Source organism: Bubalus kerabau, chromosome 2, assembly GCF_029407905.1.
Source record: "Bubalus kerabau isolate K-KA32 ecotype Philippines breed swamp buffalo chromosome 2, PCC_UOA_SB_1v2, whole genome shotgun sequence".
NCBI lineage: Eukaryota > Metazoa > Chordata > Mammalia > Artiodactyla > Bovidae > Bubalus > Bubalus kerabau.
Window position 1 is genome coordinate 50,068,401 of NC_073625.1, and position 19,730 is coordinate 50,088,130.

At 43.7% G+C, this 19,730-nt stretch overlaps 1 long non-coding RNA gene across 3 annotated transcripts; it reads right to left on the reverse strand.

Annotated features, from left to right (window-relative positions):
* Positions 1 to 6,630: 6,630 nt before the first annotated feature.
* Positions 6,631 to 11,091, reverse strand: LOC129644712 (uncharacterized). 3 transcript variants are annotated; one of them, XR_008710948.1, is made up of 5 exons: positions 10,206 to 10,355; positions 10,020 to 10,110; positions 8,547 to 8,696; positions 8,021 to 8,320; positions 6,631 to 6,991 (listed from the first exon to the last, which is right to left on the reverse strand). It is a non-coding gene; the product is annotated as an uncharacterized LOC129644712 (long non-coding RNA). The 3 variants fall into 3 exon arrangements; XR_008710947.1 differs by lacking the exons at positions 8,547 to 8,696; positions 10,206 to 10,355 and adding an exon at positions 10,696 to 11,091 and having other exon boundaries at positions 6,799 to 6,991; XR_008710946.1 differs by lacking the exon at positions 8,547 to 8,696 and having other exon boundaries at positions 6,799 to 6,991.
* Positions 11,092 to 19,730: the final 8,639 nt, after the last annotated feature.

A 19,730-nucleotide genomic window follows, 5' to 3' on the forward strand; every position in this document is an offset into this window, starting at 1 on the left:
ATCCAACTCTCCCATCCATACACGAGTACTGGAAAAACCATAGCATTGACTAGACGGACTTTTGTTGGCAAAGTAATGTATCTAATTTTAATATGCTGTCTAGGTTGGTTATAATTTTTCTTCCAAGGAGCAAGCATCTTTTAATTTCATGGCTGCAGTCACCATTTGCAGTGATTTTGGAGCCCCCCAAACACAGTCTCTCACTGTTTCCATTCTTTCCCCATCTATTTGCCATGAAGTGTTGGGACCAGATGCCATGATCTTAGTTTTCTGAATGTTGAGTTTTAAGCTAACTTTTTCACTCTCCTCTTTCACTTTCATCAAGAAGCTCTTTAGTTCTTCTTCACTTTCTGCCGTAAGTACGGATTCATCTGCATATCTGAGGTTATTGATATTTCTCCCAGCAATCTTGATTCCAGCTTGTGCTTCATCCAGCCCAACATTTCTCATGATGTACTCTGCATGTAAGTAAAATAAGTGCAGTGACAATATACAGCCTTGATGTACTCCTTTCCCAATTTGGAACCAGTCTGCTGTTCCAGGTCCAGTTTTAACTGTTGCTTCTAGCCACCGGACCACCAGGGAAACCCTGATCTCTTTCTTTTTTAGCCTTGATTTGTGTTTTGATATGTGTTTTGTAATATTGATAATATATTAGTATGGTAACACACATCTATTATTGACAAAAATAGATATACATATATATCAGAGGGGTGTACTTACCATCTTTCTTTATTGATAAACATATTTGCTCAAAAAAAGGTAGGACACCAGGGCTTTAGGACCTTTGGGGGGAAGATTTGTTGCTCATCCCTTCCAAGCTGTAATTTGCTATGGACAGGTATTTTGTGATTCCATTCATATGAGGAATCTAGAATAGGCAACTTCACAAGACAGAAAGTGAATTTTGTGCAGATTCCAGCCTCCTAACTCTCGGTCCCCTTTCCATTCTGGTCCTTGGGCTGGGTTTCTTCTTTATTCACAAATGACTAATGGCACAAGACGAGTTTGCAAAACAGAACTTCTGAGGGTTTGAGGGCAATAGAAGGGTATTAATACCCATAATCGTAAGCAACTTAAAATTAAATATTTGACATTAATCTTCTGGAATGTTCTTTGTTTATTCTCACCACTGGGAACTTTGCTCCACCCATCTGGCCCTAGCCTCTTATCAAGTTGCTGGGCCCATCCTCCCAGGAGAGAAGCCTTTTCCATCTTTCTGGAACCTCCTCCCTTACAGGCTTCCAACAATTTCCAGACCTCTGATACTTGATTACACCTAACAATGCAGCTCCATCACTGTTCACATCTCCTCTTCCAGACTCTATGCAAAGACTTTACCAAGGACATCCTCACTCTGCCTACGAGAGCAGTTGTTTTCTTAGGCAGACTCTGCAGTCTTCCCAAATGGGGATTCCCAAAGCGTGAGCTGCAAGCATCTGAATCACATAAGCAGTTATTTAAAATGCTGATTCCCAGTCAAGAGGCCAATGCTACTGAATCCAGTGGTTGGTGGGGGTGGCCTGGGAAGCTGCTCCCCCGTAATTCTGGTGCACAATGAGTTTTGAGAACCACTGGCCTCTCAAGTAGACGATTCAACCTGTAGATACCTGAACAACATGGGGGCTGGGGGACCCACCTTCCATTTATAACCAGACCTCCATATATGTGAAGAGAAACGAAAGAACCCGTTGATGAAAGTGAAAGAGAAGAGTGAAAAACTCAACATTCAAAAAAAGAAGATCATGGTATCTGATTCTGTTATTTCAAGGCAAATCGATGGGGAAACAATGGAAATAGCGACAGACTTTATTTTCTTGGGCTCCAAAATCAGTGCAGATGGTGACTGCAGCCATGAAATCAAAAGACACTTGCTCCTTGAAAGAAAAGCTGTGACCAACCTGGACAGCATATTAAAAAGCAGAGACGTTACTTTGCCAACAAAAGTCTGTATAGTCAAAGCTATAGTTTTTCCAGTAGTCACGTATGGATGTGAGAGTTGGACTATAAAGAAAGCTGAGTGCCAAAGAATTGGTGCTTTTGAACTGTGGTGCTGGAGAATATTCCTGAGAGTCCCTTGGGCTGCAAGGAGGTCAGACAAATCCATCCTAAGGGAAATAAGTCCTGAATATTCATTGGAAGGACTGATGCTGAAGCTGAAGCTCCAATACTTTGGCCACCTGATGCAAAGAACTGACTCATTGGCAAAGACCCTGATGCTGGGAAAGAATCAAGGCAGGAGGAGAAGGAGATGACAGAGGATGAGATGGTTAGATGGCATCACCAGCTTTATGGACATGAGTTTGAGCAAGCTCCAGGAGTTGGTGATAGACAGGGAAGCCTGGCATGCTGCAGTCCATGAGGTCACAATGAGTCGGACATAACTGAGTAACTGTACTGAATTGAACTCCATATATGTGGGCTTCCCTAGTAGCTCAGATAGTAAAGAATCTGCCTGCCATGCAGGAGATCCGGGTTCAATCCCTAGGTCAGGAAGATCCCCTAGAGAAGGGCATGGCAACACACTCCAGTTTTCTTGCCTGGAGAATTCCATGGAAAGAGGAGTTACAGTTCCTGGTGAGCTATACAGTCCATGGGGTCAAGAAGAATCGGACACGACAGGGACCAACATCTTCATTTTCACTCCATATACATGGTTCTTTTTATCCATGGTTCAACCAACCAGTGGATCGTGTTGTACTACTGGAAAATAAAAGCCCTGTTTAAGTGGACCTGCTCAGTTCAAACTCCTGTTGTTCAAGGGTCAACTGTATTTGTTTTTCTTTCTGTTAGAGCCGACTTACTACTGAATGTATTAAGACAAAGTTATCTTTTGCCCTGTAACCCATCCCACACCTGTGTTCAGACTACTTCTCCAAACTGTACCTGGGATAAGGAGATGGCACCCCACTCCGTACGCTTGCCTGGAAAATCCCATGGATGGAGGAGCCTGGTAGGCTGCAGTCCATGGGGTCGCTAAGAGTCGGACACGACTGAGCAACTTCACTTTCACTTTTCACTTTCATGCATTGGAGAAGGAAATGGCAACCCACTCCAGTGTTCTTGCCTGGAGAATCCCAGGGATGGGGGAGCCTGGTGGGCTGCTGTCTGTGGGGTCACACAGAGTCGGGCTCGGCTGAAATGATTTAGCAGCAGCAGCAGCAGCTCCAGGTATATGAACCCAGCAGGTACACAGTTTACATGGGGCCCTGAAAAGATTAGGAAACAGCATCACTCGCTCTGAGAATACAGCCCCACACAAGGGTGAGACACTTGCCAAGGAGATGTAGGCTGGGTTTCAGCTGGGAACTCTTTTTTTTTTTTAAAGAGTATAACTGCTTTATATTGTTGTGTTAATTTTGCTGTACTACAATGTGAATCAGCTATATGTGTACATATACCCCCTGCCCCTTGAGTCTCCCTCCCACCCACCCCCAACCCAGCCCTCTAGGTCTTCACAGAGCACTGAGCTGAGCTCCGTGTTCAGCTGGGAACTCATAGCAGGAAGCAATTTACACACCCCTGCTTTGGTAAAAACCCACCAACATAATAATTATCTTAGCTCTGCCTCTCAGATTTGGGCTCCCCAGAGTAAAGTGGGCAGGAGCTAGTGCCTAAGCTTCCTGGGACCCGCACAGCAAACAGCTGAAGCATCTGCAAGCAAGCTGTTATGAAAGGCTTGTCTTCTTGATGACTGTTAAAGAGTAAATTGTTCTGACACTTGTTAAAATGGTAAGGAAGACTTTATTTGGGGTTATTGCAATGGGTGTCAGGACTGTCTCAACAAGGAAGAGAGACTGGGCTCACCTCTGAATGCAAAGATGGGTTGGAACTTACAGGCAAGGTGCAGGGTGAGGGGGCCAGTGGATGCAGAATTACTAAAGGAGACATCAAGAGGATATCTTGGGACTTCCTTGGTGGTCCAGTGGCTAAAACTCCTCACTGTCAATGCAGGGGACCTGGATTCGATCCCGGATCAGGGAACTAGATCCCCCATGCCACAACTAAAAGTTTGCATGCCACAGCTAAGACCCAGCACAGCCAAAATAATTTTTAAAATAAAACCAGTTGCCTAAAAAAAAAAGAGTAGGGGATTTTTGAAGGCAGCCAAGGTGATCAGGTATCAAGTGCTGGGATGAAGAATCTGATCACAGATAGAGGGGGGACCAGATATTGAGAATGGAGGGGTTCTCTTAAAATTAACGTAGCAGGATTCTTGCTACAGCTAGGCTATGCAGACCTGGAAAAGGAGAGAGGCCAAGGTGGAGGCCCAGTTGAGAAAGCTCAGAGAACCCCAACTAAAGTTTGGTCAAAGCGAGAATCTTTGTCATTACACAACAGAATCATCGTTTGTCTCCCTGATTACTCCACAGTGTCATTCTGGTCTGAAACACAGCCAGGGGCTTCTATGTTATGCTGGGAGGGATGGTCCTTCACGAGAGGGCCCCAGGAGATGGCTTCCCAAGATCTTTAGTCTACCTCTAATATTGTGGTTGTCACTATTCTTCTTATTCTATTAGCTATTATTTTTGCGCTTGTCATCACACTTGCCTTGCTAACTTGCTGCTTCCTTCCAGTCTGCTGTAAACTAGAGAGCCGGCCTGCCAGCTTTGTGTGAAATGTTTCTAATTACAATGGTGAGAACAGAATGCTAGAATTCCGGTTGCTTGTTCTGAGAGACCTCTGGTCAAAATCCCCTTTTGAAGCCTGGCATTACTCATCTTCACCATTTATGATTTTTCTCCCTCCTTCTGGGAGAAAAAAGATTAATATACTTAAGTGTTGTATTGGAGATATAAAAGTTGGGTGCATCTCCTTCGGAGTTGTAAATTTCACAGCACTGCAACAAATTAAACACATCAGATCAGATCAGATCAGATCAGTCGCTCAGTCGTGTCCGACTCTTTGCGACCCCATGAATCGCAGCATGCCAGGCCTCCCTGTCCATCACCAGCTCCCGGAGTTCACTCAGACTCATGTCCATCGAGTCAGTGATGCCATCCAGCCATCTCATCCTCTGTCATCCCCTTCTCCTCTTGCCCCCAATCCCTCCCAGCATCAGAGTCTTTTCCAATGAGTCAGCTCTTCACATCAGGTGGCCAAAGTACTGGAGTTTCAGCTTTAGCACCATTCCTTCCAAAGAAATCCCAGGGCTGATCTCCTTTAGAATGGACTGGTTGGATCTCCTTGCAGTCCAAGGGACTCTCAAGAGTCTTCTCCAACACCACAGTTTAAAAGCATCAATTCTTCGGCGCTCAGCCTTCTTCACAGTCCAACTCTCACATCCATACATGACCACAGGAAAAACCATAGCCTTGACTAGACGAACCTTTGTTGGCAAAGTAATGTTTCTGCTTTTGAATATGCAACTGGATGATCTCAAATCTTTTGCAAAAAATCTATTCCAAAGAATGGACAGAGGCAGCCCCATTAGGCCTGCCCAACTCAGGCAATGGAAATGTGATTGGATGCTGTTGCTGTCAGTCACATTTGCCCCAAGAAATGCTACAAAAGGTCCCACACTTTCCCCTTCCAAGCAGACCCCAGTTTCAGGATGCTCTGCTAACAGGGAGATCCTGGTCTGCTCACACCCCTGGAAACATAAATCCTCTCATCAACAAAACAGAAGTCTGCTTGATTATCTCTAAAAGATATGTTATATTATTTAGTAGAAAATAAGGGGGTGGGAGTTCCCTTGTGGTCTAGTGGTTAGGTTTCCAAGTTTTCACTGCTGTAGGCCTGGGTTCAATCCCTGGTGGAGGAAGAGATTCAGCAAGCCACGTGGAGCAACTAAAAAAATTAAGTGTTTTAAAAAAAATTTTCAGGAGAAAGCAAAATGACTCTTTGAGGATTCTAGAATGTCCTGAAGCATTGATTGACCTCATCACCAAGAATAAGGCTCAAATCAAAAGAGAGAATTTACTCTTGATTTTGGCTAACAAATGCAGTGCTTTTCTAATGTTTTAAAGTAATACTTTTTTTCCCAACTATTAGGGCCAAAAATAAGAAGGGAGAGATGGAATGAGGACCAGAGGAGCTTTCCTGTGAACACAGTTGGTAAACTTTCGGGGATGGATTTTGTGAGACTGAGGCTTACTGACTTGTGAAATGTGTCCAGCTTCCTGCCAGGCTTCTGGGTTGATTACAAATGGTTGAGCTCACCAGGTACTGAGTTGATTTTCAGTTGCTAAGTCAGATATGACTCTTCACAACCCCATGGACTGTAGCCCGCCAGGCTCCTCTGTCCATGGGATTTTCCAGGCAAGAATACTGGAGTGGGTTTCCATTTCCTTCTCTGGGGATCTTCCTGACACAGGGATCGAACGCCTGTTTCCTGCAGCTACTGTATTAGCAGGTGGATTCTTTACCAGTGAGCCACCTGGGAAGCTCAGTTGCTCCCTTGAGGGGGAAAAAAAAATCAGTATAAATAATTTGCCCTTAAAGACTGCTGCATTGTTCTAACACACATTCTTTGCCATGGTAAAATTCTAGGTAAGAGTAGATTTTCCACTGCCAAGCCAGGGGCTTCTCTTTGCTGCTGGTAGGGACCCAGGCAGCCTTTGCTGGCTCAGGTAGTGGTTTTGCCCCGTTGTCAGTGCCCTCACCTGGATGGCCACAGATGGTCTCCATAGCTGACTCCCTGACTATGGAAATGAAGCCTCACTCTAACTCAGCGTTCTTCAATAATTTCAGGCTGTAAATCCATATTCAGAGCGTAATTGTGTAAGTGTGTGATGAAATTAAAATCCCACAAAATAATACTTAATCCGTTTGCTATTTTTGGTAGGACTGCCATAACAAAATTCCACAAACTGGATGATGTAAACAACAGTTTATTTTCTCACAGTTCTGGAGCCTGGAAGTTAAGATCAAGATGTGGACAGGTTGGTTTCTTCTGAGGCCTCTCTCCTGGCTTGCACGTGACTGCCTTCTAGCTGGTTCCTCACGTGGTCTTCCCTCTGTACGTCTGCGTCCTAACTTATAGGCACACCTGCATATTGGATTAGTACACAATCTAATGGTCTCATGTTAACTTAATTACCACTTTAAAGACTCTATCTCCAGGACTTCCCTAGTGATTAAGGCTCTGAACCTCCACTGCTGGGGCACAGGTTCGATCTTTGGTCTAGAAGCTAAGATCCCACATGCTGCACAGCTGGAAAAAGAAAAGACTTTATTTTTTCAGTGATCATGTACAGATGTGAGAGTTGGACCATAAAGAAGGTTGAGCATGAAGAATTGATGCTTTTGAACTGTGGTGTTGGAGAAGACTCTTGAGAGTCCCTTGGACTACAAGGAGATCCAACCAGTCCATCCTAAAGGAAATCAACCCTGAATATTCATGGGTCATCAGAATGACTGATGCTGAAGCTGAAGCTCCAATACTTGGCCACCTGATGCCAAGAGCCACCTCACTGGGAAAGACCCTGATGCTGGGAAAGATTGAAGGCAAAAGGAGAAGGGGATGACAGAAGATGAGATGGTTGGATGGCATCACCAACTCAACGGACATGAATTTGAGCAAACTCTGGAAGATAGAGAAGGACAGTGAAGCCTGGCGTGCTGCAATCCATGGGGGTCACAAAGAGCTGGACACGGCTTAGGGACTGCACGACAACAATAACAACCTCTGAATATAGTCACTTTCTGAGGTATTGGGGTTTAGAACTTCAACACACGAACTTTGAAGGGACACAGTTTCCTCATAACACTCTCTGCATGGATCCAGTGCCATCGGTTATTTTCTATTCTGTTCTGTGTTCCAAAAATACATAATGAGAGGCTCTAAAATTTGACTTCACGACCCACTGAGACACAAGCCAGAATTTGAAAAACACCATTTAACACGTTGGCATGACTCTATGGTCTGATGACTGGCAAATAAAACCTTGAAAAGGAATCAGAAAGCATAAACCCTCAGATCCTAATGGAGATCCTTGCCTGTCCTCAGGGAGCAGTGAAAAGAGCAAATGCTTTGGGTAAGTCAGCCCCAAATAGAAATCCCAGGTTTATCACTCACCGGGCAGACTTCTCCAACCAGAGAGACCACTGAAACGTTCAGTCTTCCTTTCTTCCTGATTTCATGAGTCCAAGATGGTGAACTCTGAGATCCTGATTCCAGAATTAAATGTTGGTCCTGCTATATCCTTTGATCTCCCCGGAAACAATCACACAGCTTATCAGCAGAATGGGGCAGTACTTCATCAAGGGAAATTGTATTCCTCATCCACAAAAATTCTCCCATAAATCAGAAACTTTGTTTTCTTCAGGTCTCCTTTATAGCTATTCCTCTGCCCCATGCCTCAGAGAACTTGGTTTCCTGTTATATAAAGGAGTTCCTATAATTAGTCTTTCTAATTTGAATTATTTTTTAAAAGGATTATTAACATCTTTACCTTTTTTTGATTTAATTCCCAGTGAATTAATTCTAAGTGAATTTCTTTTGTGCATAATTAGGTTTTATTTCTTTTGGAAAAAAAAGTCTTTAGGTATTAAAAAAAAGATGAGCTGGTTATTAAATATGAATTTAAATTCTTGCCACCTACATCTCAATCTTCAGTGAAGTTTCTTGGGCCCTCCCCTACATCAAATAATCCTGCTCACCAAGAAAGGCAGACAGGTGCGACGCGTTAAGATGAAGCTGTGAGATATTCCTGGGAGAAGTTAGGTGCACAGGACAGACCTGAACTGGAAACCTGCAGGTTAAGAGAAAAGGGCAATTCAGAGACAAGCACCCAGAAAAAGCAACGTACACAAGAGAACCTCAAGGAAGCTCTAATGTGGACAGAAAAGAAATACAGACCCCGTGGTGCCCTGAGCTGCTAGGACAGAAGATGCTTTCACCAAAGCCCACGGTGGAGCATTTTCCACTTTCTGGCTGAGGAAGGGAGGTGATGGGTGCATTTGAGGAGAAGGTGATGCCAGCACCATTTTTAAGAACAGAAAGGCTACCTGTGGTAGCTAAGATAGAAAGCATTTCTTAGCCACCTTTTTATTGTATGTACCTTCCTCCTTCTCCATCTTCACCCACTTCTTTTCTCTACAGTTCCACTCCATTCTCTCATTCCTCTACCCCATTTCTAAAATTTTCTTTTCTTTCTCTCTTAAGTTTTCCATTTCCTTCTCCTTTTTAAAGGCATCTTTAAGCATTGCTGCTGCTGCTGCTACTGCTGCTAAGTCGCTTCAGTCGTGTCCAACTCTGTGTGACCCCATAGATGGCAGCCCACCAGGCTCCCCCGTCCCTGGGATTCTCCAGGCAAGAACACCAGAGTGGGTTGCCATTTCCTTCTCCAATGCATGGAAGTGAAAGTGAAGTCGCTCAGTCGTGTCCGACTCTTAGCGGCCCCATGGACTGCAGCCTACCAGGCTCCTCTGTCCCTGGGATTTTCCAGGCAAGAGTACTGGAGTGGGGTGCCATTGCCTGCTACACTCCACCTAAGCCCTTAACCCTCATTCACACAGTTCGGCCCCGTGATGTGGAATTTAAGGCATCAGAGGCGCTTGACTTGGATTCCAGATTTTGTGGTACACATACTGCTGTGCTATGCTACACATTGGTCCCTACTGTCTGAGAGCTTACGTCTATAGTAGGCAATATGTAGTGGTCAGCTTTTGCTGAGTAACAAACAATCCCCCAAACTTCAGCGGCTTCTAGCATCAAACCTTGATTTCTCACTCCTGTTGTAGGAGGGCTGCAGGTCAGCAGTGCCCTTACCTCGGATGGCAGGATGGCTTCAAGTCAGCTTCACGTGCCATCTCACTCTGGGACCCAGAAAGGAGGAACAGCCCCATGCCTCATGCAGTTCTCTTGCAGAGGGCAGGAGCGCAAACTGCCAAGCCAAACCACATAACTGCACCTAAAGCTTGGCCTCAATCATGTCCACTCACATTCCATTAGCTATAACAAGCTGTACGGCTGAGTCTATCAGTATGTTCCACCTCCAGGGAGGGAACAAATAGTTGTCACCAAAACTAAAGCTACAAGTGTGTGGACATATGAACAAGCAGAAGATTGGTACCATGCAAGAGCAGACATCCAGTAGCTGATGATTAATGAATCAGTATCTTCACCAGTCTGGGTAATTGTCTTCAAAATTAAGGTATTATGTTCTGGGTAAAAAAAAAAAAGATTAATTGTGGTTATTGTAAAAAGTTTGGAAAGTATGGAAGTAAAAGAATAAACAGTACAGAAAAACTATAATTACCCAGACACAATTTTAGTGCATCTCCTTCAGGAATTTTATCTAGAAGTGGGTATGAGGGAGAGAGGACAGTTACTGCTGCTGCTGCTAAGTCGCTTCAGTCGTGTCCGACTCTGTGCGACCCCAGAGACGGCAGCCCAGTTAAACTGTGATTAGAGTGGGCTTCCCTTGTGGCTCAGCTGGTAAATGATCTGCAATGCGGGAGACCTGGGTTCCATCCCTGGGTTGGGAAGACCCCCTGGAGAAGGGAAAGGCTACCCACTCCAGTATTCTGGCCTGGAGAAGTCCATGGACTGTATCGTCCATGGGGTCGCAAAGAGTCAGACACAACTGAGCAACTTTAGAGTATATCTCACTTTTCTTTATTAATACCATGTGCTTTTCCTCATGTCAGTAAAAATCTATCATAAATCTCATACTAAATAAATGTGCTACTTTTATAATGTAGAAACAGTTTGGGCTTCCCAGATGGCACCAGTGGTAAAGAACTCACCTGACAATGCAGGAGTTATAAGAGGCTCAGGCTTGATCCCTGGGTCAGGAAGATCCCCTGGAGGACAGCATGGCAACCCACTCCAGTACGCTTGCCTGGAGAATCCCATGGGCAGAGGAGCCTGGTGGGCCGTAGTCCAAAGAGCCGCAAAGAGTGAGACACGCCTGAGCACACATGCAATGACTAACTATATGGAGTATTTTTTCCAAGTGTTTATTTTCCATCCATTGATCTTTTGGGTGACGTATCTGTTCACATTTTTTTGCCCACCCAAAAATAGTTTACTTTCTTATTAATGAATCTTGAGCTTTCTTTATATATTCTGTATACAAGTTCTTTATCAGAAATAGGATTTGAAAATGTTGTCTCCCCAGTTGTGAGTTGTTTTTTCATTCTCTTACACCGACTTCTGAAGAACAAAAAATTAGTAATTTTTTAAAAATTGAGAGACTTCCCTGATGGTCCAGTGGTTAAGACTCCATGTCTCCACTGCAGGGGGCACAGATTTGATCCCTGGTCAGGGAACTAATATCCTACACGTGTGAAGCAAGTGTGAGGTGAGTCCTCCTGTGGTTTTGATTTGCCCTCCCTGATGATTAGTAACATTGAGGTTTTTTTTTCATCCACCTGTTGCACATTTGTTTGTCTTCTTTGGAAAAATGTCTATTCAAACCCTTAGCCTATTGTTTCATCAGGTTATTAATTTTTTCAGTATTGAGTTATACAAATTCCTTATACATTTTGGAGATTATCCACATGGAAGATATGTGCTTTGCAAATATTTTCTCCAACTCCATGTGTTGCCTTTCTACTTTGTTGATTGCTCCTTTTGCTGTGAAGAGACTTTTTAGCTTAACGTAGTCTTGTTGGGTTTTGGTTTTATTGTCTGTGCTTTTGATATCGTTTTCATAAAATCATTGTCAAGATTCATGTTATAATGCTTATTCCTTATGTTTTCTTCTAGGAGTTTCAAAGCTTTTGATCTTAACGGTTAAGTGTTACACCCTAGTTGATTTTCTTACATTACGTATGAGTACGTTTTCTTTCATTTGCATGTGGATATCCAGTTATTCCAATGATGTTGAAAAAACTAAAACATTCTTAATTTTGATGAAGTCTGACTTAACAATTTTTCTTTCGTGGATCATACTTTAGGTGTTTTGTTCTTTTTTACTCTGTATTATATAATACTTTCTTATTCTGTGAACTTTTATTCACTTTATTTTGTTTTATCATTACTTTGATAATGTAAATTACTTTGTTAGTGTTCAGTATGCAGTGTTAAATCAGCCTTGCATTCCTTACAAACCTCATTTAGTCACAATATATTATTCATGTATTGTTGAATTCAATTAGCTAAAACTTTTTACTATTTTCTTCTTTTTTTATTGACATACAGCCACTTTACAATATTATATTAGTTTCAAAGTATACAATATAGTGACTCAAAAATTTGATATAGGTTATATTCCTTTTAGAGTCATTATAAAGCATTGGCTATATTCCCTGTGTTGTACAACACATCCTTGTAGCTTATTTATTTTATGATAGTACTTTGTACTTCTTAAACCCCTCCCCCTATCTTGCCCCTCCCACTTCCGTCTCCCCATTGGCGACTACTAGCTGGTTCTTTATATCTGTGAATCTGCTTCTTTTTTCTTACATTCACCAATTTGCTTTCTTTTTTACATTCCACATAGGAGTGATATCATACAGTGCTTGTCTTCCTCTCTCTGACATTTCACTTATGGCAACCCACTCCAGTGTTCTTGCCTGGAGAATCCCAGGGACGGGGGAGCCTGGTGGGCTGCCGTCTATGGGGTCGCACAGAGTCGGACACGACTGAAGTGACTTAGCAGCAGTAGCAGCAGCAGCACCCTCCAGGTCCATCCCTGTAGCTGCAAACAGCATTATTTCATTCTTTTTATGGCTGAGTAATATCCCATTGTATATCTGTACCACATCCTCTTTAACCATTCATCTGTTGATGAACGCTTTGGTTGCTACCTTATCTTGGCAATTGTAATAATGCTTCTGTGGACGTTGGGATGGATGTATCTTTACAAATGAGTGTTTTCAAAGTTTTTGTTTTTGTTTTTAGATATATGTCCAGGAGTGGAATTACTGGGTCATATGGTAGTTCTTTTTTTAGTTTTTTGAGAAACTTTCATATTGTTTTCCACAGTGGCTATACCAATTTAATTCCCATGAACAGTGTATGAGAGTTCCCTGCAGGAAAGTTTTAAACTGGATATTAAATTTCATTAATAGACATAGTGCTATTTACATTACCTACTTCTTCCTGGATGAACTTCAGTATTCATCAATGGTGTCCTTTTCATCAAAGTTATCAAATATATTGGCATAAAATTATTCATAATATATCCTTTAAATATCTGTAGCATCTGTAGTTATTTAGACCTGTTTCATTCTTAATATTAATATCTCTTCTTTAAAATAAACTTTTAATTTTAGAATACTTTTAGATATACAGAAAATTTGTGAAGATAGTACAGAGACTTCCTATATGCCCCACCTCCTGTCTCCTATTATTAACAACTTCCATTAGTATAATAAACTTGTCAATTAATGAACACATGTTGATACATCATTATTAGCTGAAGTCCATACTTTACTCTGTATATTGTCACCCTGCTTATTTACCTTCTATGCAGAGTACATCATGCAAAATGACAGGCTGGATGAAGCACAAGCTGGAATCAAGATTGCAGGGAGAAATACCAATAAATATCAATAACCTCAGATATGCAGAAAGCAAAGAAGAACTAAAGAGCCTCTTGATGAAAGTGAAAGAGGAGAGTGAAAAAGATGGCTAAAACTCAACATGCAGAAAACTAAGATCATGGCATCTGGTCCCATCACTTCATGGCAAACAGATGGGGAAACAGTGGAAACAGTGAGAGACTATTTGGGAGGGACGGGGGCTCCAACATTACTGCAGATGGTGACTGCAGCCATGAAATTAAAAGACGCTTACTCCTTGGAAGGAAAGTTATGACCAACCTAGATAGCATATTCAAAAGCAGAGACATTACTTTGCCAACAAAGGTCCATCTAGTCAAGGCTATGGTTTTTCCAGTGGTAATGTATGGATGTGAGAGTTCGACTGTGAAGAAAGCTGAGCACCGAAGAATTGATGCTTTTGAACTGTGATGTTGGAGAAGACTCCTAAGAGTCCCCTGGACTGCAAGGAGATCCAACCAGTCCATCTGAAAGGAAATCAAGCCTGAATATTCATTGGAAGGACTGATGCTGAAGCTGAAACTCCAATACTTTGGCCACCTAATGCGAAGAACTGACTCACTGGAAAGGACCCTGATGCTGGGAAAGATTGAGGGCAGGAGGAAAAGGTGATGACAGAGGATGAGATGGTTGGATGGCATTATCAACTGGATATGAGTTTGAGTAAGCTCCGGGAGTTGGTGATGGACAGGGAAGCCTGGAGTACTGCAGTCCATGGAGTCACCAAGAATCAGACACGACTGAGCAACTGAACTGAACTGAACTGATACTTTATTCAGTATAATAATTTTTTTTAAGCTCATCGTTTTTCTGTTCCAAATTCCAACCAGGACACCACATTACATTTTGTCATCATTGTTTCTTAGGCTCCTCTTGCTGTGGCAGTTTCTCAGATTTTCCTTGCTTTTGATGACTTTGATACTTCTGCAGAGTACTCACTAGGAAATTTTTAGAATATACCTCAGTTTGAATTTGCAGTTTGTCTGAAGTTTGTCTCTGATTAGACAGGAGTTATGGATTTGGGGAAGAAAAGCCAGAGATACAAAGTACTGTTCTCATCACATTATATCGGATACACACCTTCAATGTGACATCACTATTGATGCTGACCTTGACCACTGGCTAAGGTCACATGTGTCGGGACTCTCCACTGACAAGTTAGCCTCATCTCCTCTGTTTCCACAGCTTACTTTTCAGAAGAAAGTCTCTGCACATTGCAAACTTAAGGAGTAGGTTGTTTCGCTCCACCTCTTTGAGGATACAGTAGCTACATAAATTATTTGGAATTTTTCTGCACAGGAGATCTTTTTTCCCTCATTTATTTATTCCAACACATATTATATTAGCATGTACTCATGGATATTTATTTTGTACTTTGGGTTATAATCCAATGTACTTTCATTATCTTGTGCTCAGGTTGTCCGGCTTTGGCCATTGGGAGCTCTTGCAGCAGTGTTTTTTCCACAAATCTCCATCATTGATGGGGTGGCAGTTGGAACAGGGATTTTTGGTAAGAGGAGACTGAAAAAGTTGGCTAAAACTCAACATTCAGAAAACTAAGATCATGGCATCTGGTCCAATCACTTCATGGGAAATAGATGGGGAAACAGTAGAAACAGTGTCAGACTTTATTTTTCTGGGCTCCAAAATCACTGCAGATGGTGACTGCAGCCATGAAATTAAAAGATGCTTACTCCTTGGAAGGAAAGTTATGACCAATCTAGATAGCATATTCAAAAGCAGAGATATGACTTTGCCAACAAAGGTCCGTCTAGTCAAGGCTATGGTTTTTCCTGTGGTCATGTATGGATATGAGAGTTGAACTGTGAAGAAGGCTGAGTGCCAAAGAATTGATGCTTTTGAACTGTGGTGTTGGAGAAGACTCTTGAGAGTCCCTTGGACTGCAAGGCGGTCCAACCAGTCCACCCTAAAGGAGATCAGTCCTGGGTGTTCTTTGGAAGGACTGATGCTAAAGCTGAAACTCCAGTACTTTGGCCACCTCATGAGAAGAATTGACTCATTGGAAAAGACTCTGATGCTGGGAGGGATTGGGGGCAGGAGGAGAAGGGGACAACAGAGGATAAGAGGGCTGGATGGCATCACCGACTCTATGGACATGAGTTTGAGTGAACTCCAGGAGTTGGTGATGGACAGGGAGGCCTGGCGTGCTGCAGTCCATGGGGTCGCAAAGAGTCAGACACGACTGAGCGACTGAACAACAGATGTGTTGGGTTGGGGAGGGGTTATAGAGTCTTTACTGGGTGCCTTGAAAATCTAGAGTGTTACAAAAAGCACTCTTTCATCCTTTCTTTCCCTTTCTTACATTGTCTTTGTCATTTTAACAACTGCCCTCCTCCACCCCTCCAAATTCTTTTATGACTTTTCTTGCTTGAGGTCTTTTTTCTTCAAGTTTCTAAATTACCAGCCTCCCTCTGGGCACCAAACAGAATGGAAAGAAAGCATCTGTAAAAGGCCCTCGGGAGCACAATGAAGGAGTTCAGGTCTCTGCCCTCTGTCCTGGAATATTTCTGATCACTTGACAAAGGTACAATGAGAGTCAACAAAGGAGAAATTTCTTTATTCCAAACCAATAGTCATGAAGCACGTGGGCTTAATGTGGGCTCAAGGAAAGTAGGAAGTGGGTAGGAGGGTAAAAAACAGAAACGATGACTCTGTCTTCAAGATTTACGACACATAAAAAAGTTAGAGAACAAAGCCATGTTTCCACTGGTGCCCAACACAACACATTACACTCCAGGTAAGTTCACCTCTCCTTCCTGTTTTCTCCTCATTGTGCTTATTATAGCAGTTAGCATGTGGTCAGCTAGAGGCAATGAAAACCTAGGGGTTACTTTTTTCATATATTGAGAAACCCAGAGGGAAAGTCTTGCTGCCCTTCAGTTCAGTTCAGTTCAGTCGCTTAGTCGTGTCCGACTCTTTGCGACCCCATGAATCGCAGCACGCCAGGCCTTGGAGTTCACCCAGACTCACGTCCATCGAGTCAGTGATGCCATCCAGCCATCTCATCCTCTGTCATCCCCTTCTCCTCCTGCCCCCAATCCCTCCCAGCATCAGAGTCTTTTCCAATGAGTTAACTCTTCACATGAGGTGGCCAAAGTACTGGAGTTTCAGCTTTAGCATCAGTCCTTCCAAAGAAATCCTTCAGAATGGACTGGTTGGATCTCCTTGCAGTCCAAGGGACTCTCAAGAGTCTTCTCCAACACCAGGGTTCAAAAGCATCAATTCTTCGGCACTCAGCCTTCTTAGTTCAGCTCATTAAGAACAAGTTCTTTCTACTCTGCCGCTCCCCATTGGTTGGCTTTTTGTGTCTGTTGCTTCATGGTCATAAGACAGCTGCCACAGCACCTGCACTCATGGCTGCTTTCAAAGTCAGGATGCAGTGAGGCAGCCAGATAGAGGGCTGATCTTCCTGCCGTCCATCAAGGGACTCAAAATACTTTTCACAAGCTTTTTCAACAGACTTGCCCTTTATCTGACTAACCAACTTGGTCACAGGACCCTTTACTGGCTGTAGCAAAAATGAGTCCCTAGCAAACAGTTTTAACTTAACCATGATTGCTTTAAAACCAATCACAATTTATTCGTAAGAGCTGCGCACATTGCTACCCTCAACAACAACAACAACAAAAGCAGAGAAATGGCAGGTAACCATGTCTGCCAAGCCCATCCACGCATGTGCCTTGCATCCTGTTCACCTCATCTGTAGAGGCTTCACTGACCTCCTCCTCTTACTTAGGATCAGTTCATACTTCAAGACCCCAGCTGACTGTCCTCCCTTTAGGGCACACCAGGCACCTACAGCCCCACCCCAAGAGGAGGGCTCAAGCTGAGCCAGGCCTCTGGCCCAGAGTTGTCGTTCTGACTTCCCTGTCCTTCACTATCTCCCAGAGTACTCATGTCCATTGAGTCGATGATGCCATCCAACCATCTCATCCTCTCTTGCCCCCTTCTCTTCCTGCCCTCAATCTTTCCCAGCATCAGAGTCTTTTCCAATGAATCGACTCTTCAACATCAGGTGACCAAAGTATTAGAGGTTCAGCTTCAGCATCAGTCCTTCCAATAAACATTCAGGGTTGATCTCCTTTAGGATGGACTGGTTGGATCTCCTTGCAGTCCAAGGGACTCTCAAGAGTCTTCTCCAGCACCACAGTTCAGTGGAAGAGTCTGATTTCCTGGGTTTGAATTCTTAGCCAAGCCTCTTTCTAGTTTTGGCCTTTAGAAATTGTTTTGACCCTCCAGGATTGAGGACATTTCAGTTTCCGTATGTGTCCAAAGAACATGCGTAGAGGGACTGGCCCAAAGCTAGCTGTCTTCAGTTTTTAAAAACGAATTGGGTGGATGGCTGGATCATATCTACCCTCATAGAATCACTGAGAAGATTAAACGAGAGGACATATATGAAAAGACTGAATGACTCCTGGCACATAGTAAATGTTTATTAGACACAGGCAAAAACCAATCCTATCGCTCAGTTCAGTTCAGTCAGTCAGTCATGTCCGACTCTTTGTGACCCCATGGACTGCAGCACGCCAGGCCTCCCTGTCCATCACCAACTTACCCAAACTCATGTCCATCAAGTCAGTGATGCCATCCAACCATCTCATCCTCTGTCATCCCCTTCTCCTGCCTTCAATCTTTCCCAGCATCAGGGTCTTTTCCAATGAGTCAGTTCTTCACATCAGGTGGCCAAAATATTGGAGTTTCAGCTTCAACATCAGTCCTTCCAATGGACACTCAGGACTGATCTCCTTTAGGAGGGACTGGTTGGATCTCCTTGCAGTCCAGGGGACTCTTAGGAGTCTTCTCCAACACCACAGTTCAAAAGCATCAATTCTTCGGTGTTCAGCTTTCTTTATAGTCCAACTCTCACTCCATACATGACCACTGGAAAAACCATAGCCCTGGGGAGACAGACCTTTGTTGGCAAAGTAATGTCTCCGCTTTTTAATATCCTATCACTATCTTGCTTCAAAATTTTCAGTTGCTTCAGTCACCCTTATGGAAAGGGATCAAGTCCAACCTGCTTATGCAATCTGGCCTCTGCTACCTTGGGACTCAGCTGTTTCCTGCTTGTGGCTCCACCGGCCCTGTCACTCACCAGCACACCTGCTTCTCCCACCCATTCATCCCTGCCCTGGTCCAGGACTGTCTTCCTCCCGGGACATCCTCTCTGCTCCTCTTACAAGCCAGGCCAGGTAAGTTTCCCAGAGCGACAGAAAGTTGGAACATCTGAGAACTCGCTCAAGGAAGACTTTTCAGAGCTGGCCAGCATGAAAGCATCCTCTCAGATCTGCACCGCCAAGACCACCTTACTTAGTATTTGACTAGTATGTGAGTGTTTGTGGGAATTCCCTGGTAGCTCAGTTGGTAAAGAATCTGCTTGCAGCGCCAGAGACCTGGCTTCAATCCCTGGGTTGGGAAGATCCCCTGGACAAGGAAATGGCAACCCACTTTGGTATTCTTGCCTGGAAAATCCCATGGACAGAGGAGCCTGGTGGGCTAAGTCCATGGGGTGGCAAGAGTCAGACACGACTTAGCAACTAAACCACAAAACCCCAGGCTATACTCCAGAGAAGTTCTGTGTCTGGGAAGGAGTGGGAAGCAGGGCTGCAACTCAGATCATGATACCCTGCACAGTGTGGAACTGTTTATACAGAGGAGTGTGTTCCTCAAGGAACCAAGCCCTTAGAACTTGGAAAGACCTCACAATTACCCAGAATCTACAACATGCCAAGAATTACAGGTGCAATCTCCCGAGATTCCTCTTTAGTAATGAAGTATTTTCTTATATTCCTATGTATATATGCAGGGCTTCCCTGATAGCTCAGTTGGTAAAGAATCCGCCTGCAATGTAGGAGACCTGGGTTCAATCCCTGGGTTGGGAAGATCCCCTGGAGAAGGGAAAGGCTACCCACTCCAGTATTCTTGGGATTCCCTTGTGGCTCAGCTGGCAAAGAATCCGCCTGCAATATGGGAGGCCTGGGTTCAATCCCTGGGTTGGGAAGACCCCCTGGAGAAGGGAAAGGCTGCCCACTCCAGTATTCTGGCCTGGAGAATTCCATGGACTGTATAGTCCATGGGGTCGCAAAGAGTCCGACACGACAGAGCGACTTTCACTTTCACTATGTATATATGCAAGGTTAAACCTGTTCACCTTTTCTTTCTTCCAGCTCCTTCTTGCCCACTCTCTATCTCTGCCCACACCTGTGCCACCGCCCATCCTCCCAGGCATCTTTTCTCCTCCCCGAGTT